The sequence below is a fragment of the Ovis aries genome, chromosome 3, assembly GCF_016772045.2.
Source record: "Ovis aries strain OAR_USU_Benz2616 breed Rambouillet chromosome 3, ARS-UI_Ramb_v3.0, whole genome shotgun sequence".
NCBI lineage: Eukaryota > Metazoa > Chordata > Mammalia > Artiodactyla > Bovidae > Ovis > Ovis aries.
Window position 1 is genome coordinate 126940484 of NC_056056.1, and position 11231 is coordinate 126951714.

The following is an 11231-nucleotide window of genomic DNA, read 5'->3' on the forward strand; positions in this document are numbered from 1 at the left end:
CTTCCATGTTCTAGCTATTGTAAATAGTGCTGCAATGAACACTGGGGTACATGTGTCTTTTACAATTTTGGTTTCCCATGGTATGTGCCTAGTAGTGGGATTGCTAGGTCATATGGTGGTTTTATTCCTAGTTTTTAAAGGACTCTCCATACTGTCTTCTATAGTGGCTGTATCAATTTACATACCCACCAACAGTACAAGAGGGTTTCTTTTTCTATGACTCTCATTTTTAAGAGTTAGGCATGGGGTATGTAGTTGGGGAGGGGAGTGAATGTAATAAGATTATTTAAAGGAAGAAAACCCAGTAAACAAGCACAATATTTCCCTTACTTCATCCCAACCAGAATTAAATAGCAAGAAACAAGCTGCAGTTAATATTACTTTAAAATTATAACCAATATTTTATTATGATAACTTGAATAAATATTACTACTTTTTAAAAAAATGATATGACAAGTGACATAAATTACTTTGTAACTTTCTCAAGGTCACACAATAGGTAGTAAAGTTGATACTCAAATCCAGGTATTATGAATCTCAATTTTGTGTACTTGTTACTATACTACTGACTTTCTAACATTATTAGTATCTTCTGTTCAGGGCATAATGGTCAAAATGCACATTAATAGATGGTTGTAAGTATATGTTAAGAGGTGGGTTCAATTAAATGTAGCATCTACACAGTATACTCTGGTCTATGTAATCATAGCACTCTATGCATACATCTCGTATTGTACTTCTTATGTTTAACTATATCTTTGTGAGATAGTTTTCTGACGTACTGTGAACTTCTCCATGTAGCAATTGTATCTTATTCTGGCACTTTTCACAGAGGCTTTCACAGTGCAAATGCTTAAGAAATATTTGTTAGACTGCTTGAAATGTAATTGTCATGGCATGTGTATATATACACATCCAAGGACTAGCTATAAAATCAGAAGACTTACAGAATAATCTTAACTTTCATTTTGAGTAATGATATTGTCTTCTTTCCCATAAAATGAACTACGTTCATGAGTTGAGTTAGATATTTGTACATTTTTAGGTTTAGAAATTATGACACATAGACTTTGGTTTAAATGTATTTTTATACGAAGTTCAGACAGTTTTTGGCATCTTAGTCTTTGTTCTGGGCCAGAAATATTTCACACATTAAACATACAAAAGCCATTAAACTATAAATACTAGGGACATAAAATACCTCTCTCAGATTTTCAGAAATGACCAAAAACATATGGTAATATTCTATTTGATAAAAATATTTGAACAGTTATTTTTTATATGCCATAATATCTTGGTTGCTGAAAGAGACCTTTGTCTTTATGGAGTTTATAAATTCATTGAGAAACATGGACTCAAATGTTACAAAACCACGTGTTATATAGTGCCCAAAGGCACTAATCAGTGTAATCTAGCACCCAAAGCTACGAATATAAATTCTATAGAAGGTCAAAGACACAAGATATTTTCATGGAGTTGAGAAATCAGGGAGAAATTTTTGAAAGTTAAAAGGAAAATAAAAGGAGTATAAATTGTATAAGAATATATATGGATGGAGGGGGAAAAAAAAGACATGTATTAAGTAGAAATCCAGCAGTAGTAAGGAGTACAGACAAAACATAGAAATAGAAATGAATATCTATGAGAGAAAATAAGGACTTTGAACTTGTTAGGCTGGAAGATTATGTAAGAAGTTTAGCTGAAGACATAGTTATAGAGAAAACATAAGGGCAGTTTGTAGACATCCTCAGAACCTGGCCAAGAATTTCAGTTTAAATCCTTCAGATGTTTGTCTTTTTATTGCCTGATCACAAGCTCAGCTCACAGGCTTGCTCTATAGACCAGAGAGGAAAGAAAAAGAGAAGGCCCTGATTATGATTCTCAGGCCTCCCAATGTGAGGGAAGGTGCATGAATTTTTCCCAAAGGGTATTAGGCTTCACTGAGAAATGGGGAATTGAAGGCAGACAGCTAATAATTAACAACCATCTACTAAAATGACAATCTGCCTATATACCTTTGAAGTCATAAGGAGCCAAATACATGACAATCACAATGGAGGAAATTCTAGTGTGCCCAGTCTCTCACCGAGCCAGCGTTAGAGGCACTGCAAGTTAGCATTTAAAGACTGTGTCTTGAGTGGCTTGAAAATGCCGTCACCGTCATCATCATGAGTCTCCTCAACAAGTCCAAGAGTGAGATGACCCCAGAGGAGCTGCAGAAGCGGGAGGAGGAGGAGTTTAACACGGGGCCGCTCTCCGTGCTCACGCAGTCAGTCAAAAACAACACTCAAGAGCTCATCAACTGCCGTAACAACAAGAAGCTCCTGGGCCGCGTGAAGGCCTTCGACAGGCACTGCAACATGGTGCTGGAGAATGTGAAGGAAATGTGGACGGAGTCCCCAAGAGCGGCAAGGGCAAGAAGTCCAAGCCAGTCAACAAGGACCGCTACATCTCCAAGATGTTCCTGTGCGGGGACTCTGTTATCGTGGTCCTGAGGAACCCGCTCATTGCTGGCAAGTAGGGCCTCCTCCCTGCTGTCAGAACTTTGCCCCTGGTTTTGCGAAGACCTGCCCTCTGTACTTGAAATAATAAAACTGTGCGTTTTTTCTAGCAATAAATAAATAAATAAATAAATACTGTGTTTTTAATCAAGAAGATTACTTAATTATTATAAAAACAGTAATTTGAAATATTTTTCTACAATCTGATGGAAATGCTCAGCATAATAAGGGATATTTGTAATAACCCCAAATCATTGGTTGCTATTTAAAGGTATGACATTGTCCAGCACCACAACTGGCCAATCAGAAGTAAGCTGCAGCCATCAATCTATGAAAGCACAGGCAGCTCTGAGATCACTCCTTAAAATATAGCTTGCATTATTGTGGGCGAAAAAAGGTGACATTGTTTTTTTTTTTTTTTAATTTAATGATATGATCAAAAATCAATTATGGAAATATTTAAGAAAAAGGACCAGAGTGTTTGCGACTTAAAAATCCAAAACACTCTGGGCAAGGAACACATAAACAAATATGTGTAAACAAGTGATAGATGTTGCTAGAAGCATCCTCCAAATCCTCTTTAAGAATTAATTAGTTTGGAAAGTGAAGCATACAATTAGAAAGAGATAGAGATAAATGATCAATTGAATTTAAGCTTAAAAAGATGAAGCCAAATGTAAAATATTCTTCTACCAATTGATACAAAATAATGGGCTCTATTGAAGATAAAAATAGTACATTTTACAATATGTTAACTGTTACAATTTGTTGCTTTTATTGGAGAGGGTCATTGAGAAGACATAAGGCTGATTGGCATGAGAGCTGGACACAGGCAGTAGGAGGGTCCTCACCTCCCTCCCCTGCTCTCTGCATTGTTCCCACAGTAGGAGTAGCCTTGAGACAGCAACGTGGTGTTGAGACCCTCTGGACTGTGTACATGACTGAACCGAATTAAGACCTCCATACAGATTTTTAAGATTCTGGCCGGCAGGTACTGGGATCTGCTTGTTTTGTGGCTGCATCAGACAAACTATGTATTTAATTTTTCTTGCTTTTAAACCTGCCACCTGTCAGTCTGAAGCAGTCTGCCTCTTTCTCCAATCTCTCCTTGCCCTCTGTGTATAAGAGCCAATTTCAGATTTCACCAGGGAAACTCTCGAAGTTTTGAATGGCTTCTTTGTAGTAGAAGAAGATAGGGCTTTTGCAGCATTCTTGACCATTGATTGCAGTATTTTTAAAGATATTTTATATGAAGATAAACTTATTATTCAATCTCTTGATGGTCAGATAAGTATCATGTCAGAGGAATCTCTGCAGTTAGATTTGTGACTTCAAATCCCAACGATGCCACTTATTAATAAAGAAGAGTTGGGAATGTTACTTAACCACTTTGTGAAAAATAGAAACTTTTCTGATACTCAATGCTAGAGTTTCAGGTATTGTTTATTATTATTATATTTTGTGTGTGTCTTTGTGTATGTCAAGGGAGAGTGTAAATGAAATAAAGCAGGTGAAATGTTAGGTACAACGCCTTGCAAATAAAAAGTGCTAAAATTATAGCTCTCATTACCATTGAAAAATATTTTCAACAGTCTATGAATTCATAAATGTGCCTGGTATAAATTAGAAATAAATTTTGGACAAATGGTCACAAGGAACGAGATAATGACAATCACAATGGAGGAAATTCTGGTGTGCCCTGTCTAACACCGAGCCAGTGTTAGAAGCACTGCAGGTTACTTCATCATTCTCTGGAATATCTCTTCTCCAAAGTTCTGCCCCTTGATTATCTCAAGGTGACAAAATAATAATGTTTCCTTAAAACAATTGTTTGAATATATGCTGTTTCTAAACAAGTTTCTGAGAAAATGAAGTGGGAACTTTAAAACAACTTACTTCATGATACACAAATATAAGCTTGCTTTGTTGGAAAGGATCCTGGTCATAGTTTTCAAATTCAGTGTTACATTGTCTAATTTCTTTAATGAAGAAAAACTTTGTCCAAATCAAATGGTAGACAACTGGATATGTGAAAATTATTCACATATTCATACAATTCACATTAGTCACATATTTATAGCTAGATATTAACTCATTAATATTAATTAACTCACTAATATTAATTAACTCAGGTTGCTGGGAGCAATATCAATAACCTCAGATATGCAGATCACATCCCCCTTATGGCAGAAAGCGAAGAAGAACTAAAGAGCCTCTTGATGAAAGTGAAAGAGGAGAGTGAAAATGTTGCTTTAAAACTCAACATTCAGAAAACTAAGATCGTGGCATCTTGTCCCATCACTTCATGGCAAATAGATGGGGAAGCAATGGAAAGAGTGACATACTTTATTTTTGAGGGGGCTTCAAAATCACTGTCAATGCTCAATGCAATCATGACATTAAAAGACGCTTGCTCCTTGGAAGAAAAGTTATGACCAACCTAGACAGCATATTTAAAAGCACAGACATTACTTTGCCAACAAAGGTCCATCTAGTCAAAGCTATGTTTTTTCCAGTAGTCATGTATGGATGTGAGTTGGACCATAAAGAAAGTTGAGTGCCAAAGAACTGATGCTTTTGAACTGTGGTGTTGGAGAAGACTCTTGAGAGTTCCTTGTACTGCAAGGAGATCCAACCAGTCCATCCTAAAGGAAATCAGTCCTGAAAATTCATTGGAAGGACTGATGTTAAAGCTGACACTCCAATGCTTTGTTCACCTGATGCAAAGAAGTGACTCATTTGAAAAGACCATGATGGTGGGAGGGGAAGGGGATGACAGAGAATGAGCTGGTTGGATGGCGTCACTGACTCAATGGATGTGAGTTTGAATAAACTCCAGGAGTTGGTAATGGACAGGTAGGCCTGGCGTGCTGCACTCCACGGTGTTACAACAGAGCGACTGAACTGAACTGAGTAACTCATTAATCTTGATGACATGAGCAATTAGTTTAGTAAATTTTTTCTTGCATTTTTGGATCATTCTCTATCAACAACTATAAGCCACAAGGTGCATTTCCTTTGTGCCTAACAAAGTTATGACAATGAAATAAATTTGGATAATTGAATATACCACTATTGTCTTCAAGCCTATGAGTTATCTAAAACTCTTTATGTGTGATGACAATTAAAGTACCAGCAGTAATAGAGTAAAGGTCATCAATTCACCTTCATTACTAAATATGTCAATAAGAGGCAAGTGGATCAGAGACATTTTTTAGTTTATTTACTATACAAGTAATATTATGTTAAATCACTTCATTAGACATCTCTCCTTGGTAGTGCTCCAACTAAATTCAAAAATTATAATGTTTCACTGAATCCAATGTTTATAAGAGTCTCTTTTCACAAACGTTATAAAATTAAGCCAAGATAAGAAATTCCTGGATATTGGATTTGTTAGGCCATGTCAGCACTCTTCAATTAAGTCTTTTTCTTTCTCCAGAATGAATGCACTGGAAGCTACAGCATCACATCTAATGCTGAAGAAGAAAAGTAGAATATGTCTACTTCTTGCAAGTAGGTAAAAATTTAAATTAATAGTGTTAATTGAATTGTTTCCTGGACTCGCTAGCTCTTGACATCATGGTTAAATTGAATCTTTTGAAGGAATTTTTAATAATATTTTTTATTGGCCCTGCTGGATCTTCAGTGCTACATGGGCGTTTGTCTAGTTGTGGCACTTGGGCTTCTCATTGCAGTGGCTTCCCTTGTTGTGGACCATGGTCTCGAGGTTGCATGGGCTTCAGTAGCTGAATGCAAGGGCTCAGTACCTGAGGTTCCCAGGCTCTAGAACACAGGTTCAATAATTATGGTCCATGGGCTCAGCTGCTCCTTGGCACGTGGGATCTTCCCGGACCAGGGAATGAACCCATATCTCCTGCTTTAACAGGCAAATTCTTTACCACTGAGCCACCAGGGTAGCCCTAAATTGAATTTTGATGAGTGCCCAGTGTTTGATGACAGAGGGTCTTTCCCATTCTGAGCACATCACAGAGTGTCTCTAATTGCTTCTGAGGTTCTTCAGAGTGTTATGTCACTGTGTTCAGCAGCCTGTCCCATACATCATTCTTCCCTGAACACTTATTTAAGCTGACATGTCATTGCCTCTAGTGATGATAGAATGCCATCATGTAAACACCACAGTTGCCTGTTGTGATCACCATGGACTAATTTATCATTGCAAATCAGGCATGGAAATAGTTTTTTTTTTTTTCTTTTATGGTCCAACTAACTCCAGACTCAACATTCAACAATATTTTACTAGAGCTTCTGTGATAATGGATGAAAGAAGAGGAGAGCACTTGAGAAAGTCCCCATTGCTCTATGAGGGCATGCTCAAAAGCTACAGCTCATCCTCAGTGTCAACTAGAAAATAATACTCTGCTAAGTCTCTCCTCTGCCCCTGTGTACTTGGGACCAGGTCTTTTACCGCTGAGAATATACCAAATCTATTTGGTCTTTTGCCTTCAGACTCAAGGGACATGACCCAGAAAGTGTGTCTCCTTTTCCAGTCTAAAGTCCAACATCCATTTTTAACTTCTATCGAAGATACACAGTGTCTTAGAATATTTGACAGAGTTATACTCATTACCATGCACGGAAGTTTCATGGTCCACGAATGGGAGTGAAGTTTGTATTTCTTAGTGTCAGGAGATAAGATGCTATTAATGTTTCAAAGACTCAACGATGTCAAGTACAGCATTTCTGTCATTCTTTCAGATGCTTTCTCATGGTGGTTGAATAGCTGTCTCATGTAAAGAAATATAATTATGTTGAAATCATGAAGTTGCAGGGAATGGAGCCTCTGTTTCTTCTATTAGCAGAGCAAACATATCTCCTGAAGAATCTTTCTGCTACACTTCCACTTATGTCCTATGGCCCTACACAGCACCATGTGGCCACTCTTAATTTGAATAAATGGAAAGTCACAATCAAGAGGCAAGTTTGCTGGGAATGAGTGTTGAGCAACACAATAGTGTATGAAGAAAACAACAACATGCATACAACTTCAGTAGCCCAGTCCATGACGAGTTAGAGTCTGCCAGGTCCAGAATTCTAGTCTTGTAGTGGTGAAAGTGGGCACCCTTGTCTTGTTCCTGACTTTATGGGGAATGCTTTCAGTTTTTCACCATCCTTCCGCCAAGGTGAGGTGAGCATCGATTGTCATAGTCTTCATGTCCCACCTCACAATCTAAGCAATCACTTTAGCAAGAACACACACCTACATACACAGTCCTATACATGGAAAAGCATAGTTTTCAGGCAAGGTAAAATCTAAATATATAAATTTTAAAAGACACATTAAAAAAACAAAAAAAAAAAAGAGGAACATAATCTTCAGAGACATAACTGACTACAAAGAGAACTGTTTCTTCTTTTATGTTGCCAAGAATGGATTAGCTCCTTGGTGCCACAATTTCACAAACACTGCCATTTCAAAAGAATGTTTGCAGCTTTATAGCTAAAAGCTACATTAAGATGATTTCAACAACACAGGAGAACAGCTGTCTTCAGAGTTGAATTCATATCTTTAACTTTTTTGGCACCAAAACTTTTAATACAAGCTAATGTGCTTCTTTACTATTTACTTTGTTTCTGTCCATCATGGTTTTAAATCCTGATACTAAATTTCAGGGAGAAAACCAGGTTGTATTATAAAATTAAATTCAGATGTAATTGTCCTTTAAAACTAGAAGAGAAGACAATAAAGTTGAGGTCTTGCAGTATGTTCTTTTAATACAAACTCTCTAAACCACTGTGGGGTACATTTTCTTTTTACCCAGGCTGAGGAAGATTTCAGAACAAGATTTTAAACAATTTGTGATAACAATGCTTTCAAAGTGAACCTAACACCACAGACTTACAATAGAATTTGTAGATCTTCCTTCACTTGAGGAGCAGATGGGAAGGGAAAGCGTGTGTTGGAAGAGGTCAGTAGGTAAAATAAACAGAAGTGAGAAGGTAAACGAAGATAAAGGAGGAAATATGGAGAAAAGAAGTGAAGATGGAAATAGGACTGGGGTTGTCCACAAGAGAGCCAATTCCTTTCTTTGGGAGAAATGAGACATATGATCTCCTAGGATTGTGCAAAGAATTGAGGACAAACACAGCCACGATTGGGGTCTATGATGATGCAAAGACTGCACGGCTGTGGAAAGATTGCAGTGGGCTGAATAGCAATAAGTGAATAAAATTTGCTGAACAAGCTACAAGACTTCTGTTTAGGAGTACTATGGAATGTAGCAGGAAACTGAAAGTAGCAGATAGTAAATGGGAAATAAACCAAAGTTGAATATAAGAGAAGTAAAAGCATGGAGAGCAGCATCCCACACACCTAAGAAGTGTTTGCATGGTTGATGATACAGTCAATTAAAAAGATGAGATTGGAAAATGTGAGAACCAAGCCAGGACTGGACCTATTATGCTGATAAGGGCTTGCTGTGAATGGTGTTGCCTTGGCAAAGTCGTTACTTTTACCTCTTTGTTCATCTCTACTGTGGATATAGGAAATCCACTGATATGTATCCACACAGTCATTACTTTTGTGGCCATACATGCTTATCAGAGCCTGATAATGGAACAATCTGTTGTATAGAATGCTAAAGACGGAATGGTCTTTGTAGCTTCAGTAATGAGAAGTTTTCAAACAGCAGGAGGTGCTTAAGGTAAAATTTATCACATCAAATGATCCAAAGGAAAGGACATTTAAAATATAGAAAAGGTGTGTGAGGCTGTAGGGCCATAGACTTTTTACTCCAGTTAGGGTGGAAGGTCTGTTGAGGATACATGGCAAATAAAGACAGAAAGGTGTGTGATGATGGACAGGAAAGAGTCACATGAGGCTCAGTTGGGTAAACCAGACCAGAGACCAGAACAATTTAATCATCAAGGGCTGATTGTAAAGGTAAGTCTGAACAGACCAATACATCCTTCTTTGAGTTTCCTGGTATACATTTTATTTTACTTTTTCTTTTGAGTGTCACCATAATATTATTATTAACCTGTATATATAATACTACTAGAATATATCTGGGGTGTGGAATCCAGTGAAGATATAAAATGATTATTTCTCTCCTCAAATGATTTACATTGCATCTTTCACCATAAGTAAATTATTGCACATGAATAATACTTCTCTGGTGCCTCAGATGGTAAAGAATCTGCCTGCAATGCGGGAGACCCAACTTTGATCCCTGGGTTGGGAAGATCCTCGGGAGAATGGAATGGCAACCCATTCCAGTATTCTTGCCTGGAAAACTCCATGGGGTCACGAAGAGTTGAATGGACTCAATGACTAACACTTTCACTTTTAAAAGAAAACAGAGCAAAACAAATAAAAGGCAATAAACCCCCCTCCTTTTTCTTTTTTTTGGAAGAAATCTGTACCAGAACATTGGGGGTGAGGGGTGGGGAATGAAAAGGAAAAAATTCTGGGTCTATATAGTAAAAGCCTAAACTTGTTTCCAGGACAAATGAATAAAAGGAGTTACCTATCTTGAAACACATCTGAAAGTTCTAGATGTCAAAAGTAAGGAAAGAACTCTGAACACATCCAAGCAAGAAAAATAAATTACCCACAAAGAACTAGGTTAGTAAGAGACTTCAGTAAAACAATAAATTTCATAAGACAAAGAAGTAATGTCTATAGAGCTTTAAGGGGGAAAATATTTTAACTCAATAATTATATAGCTATAAAGTCACTTTTTCTGAAAAGTTAAAAGTTTTGATTAGGCAAGTTGTGGAAGGAAAGGACTGATAGTAAATGTAGATATGTATTAAACATGAAAAGATCATATGCCAAAAACATGTACTATATGTAAGAAACTGCTGATATTAGTAAACTCAAAGGTGAAAATCCGTTTGCTAGTTCAATAGAAATTCAATGAATACATACAAAATTATATATGCTGTATAGTTTTATTATATGTGTGTGTGTGTGTGTGTGTGTGTGTGTGTGTGTGTGTGTGTGTGTGAGGGGAGTGTAATCTCCTCGGTTCTGTCTCATCAACAAAAATTCGAAGCAACAGACATTAAAGCCCTCGGCACATCACAGATCTTGGAAAGACCATATTATAGCTCTTGAACAGATCAGTGTTACAGCTCTGTGTCACAGATCAATTTTATTTAGAAAATAGCAGGAAAATACATCCTCGGGGCATGAGGGCATACTGACCCAAAGATGAGAAGAGAAGAGAGAGCGAGAGAGAATGAGAGCACGTGCGTGAGGGAGAGAGAGAGAAACCCCGGCCCTTTGGCTCCTCTTTTTATATGTTTATTCCTCCCCCTGGGCCTGCCCCATGTAAACTGGGCTAGCCAGGAGTGCTGTTTGTTCCACCTGAAGTCTTTATTCTGGTCCTTGGACCTTCCTTTGTTCTATTTTTGCAGGCTTTTCCCTTCCTTGTCTTTTAGCCACCGCCATTTTGGACTCCTATTTCCTATTCTAACTACCTAACATCTATCTATCTATCTATCTATCTATCTATCTATCTATCTATCTGTATATATGATATGTATGTATATATATATGTATATATCTTGGTGTTGCATGGTTGAGCCAGAAATGTTTGATTGATGAATATATAATTTGTAAGTTATTACATATTTATTCTAATTTTCTTGCTCCATTATAGCAAAATCAATTATATGCTTATTATCAAGATTTTCACATAATCTGTATTCTATTGATAATAATGTCAAATTAATCTTCCTTGACTTTGTAATTCTCTGATA

At 37.1% G+C, this 11231-nt stretch overlaps 1 pseudogene; it reads left to right on the forward strand.

Moving 5' to 3' along the window:
• The first annotated feature begins 2142 nt into the window (after window positions 1-2142).
• On the forward strand, window positions 2143-2608 carry LOC101111701 (small nuclear ribonucleoprotein Sm D2-like; annotated as a pseudogene).
• The last annotated feature ends 8623 nt before the right edge of the window (window positions 2609-11231 follow it).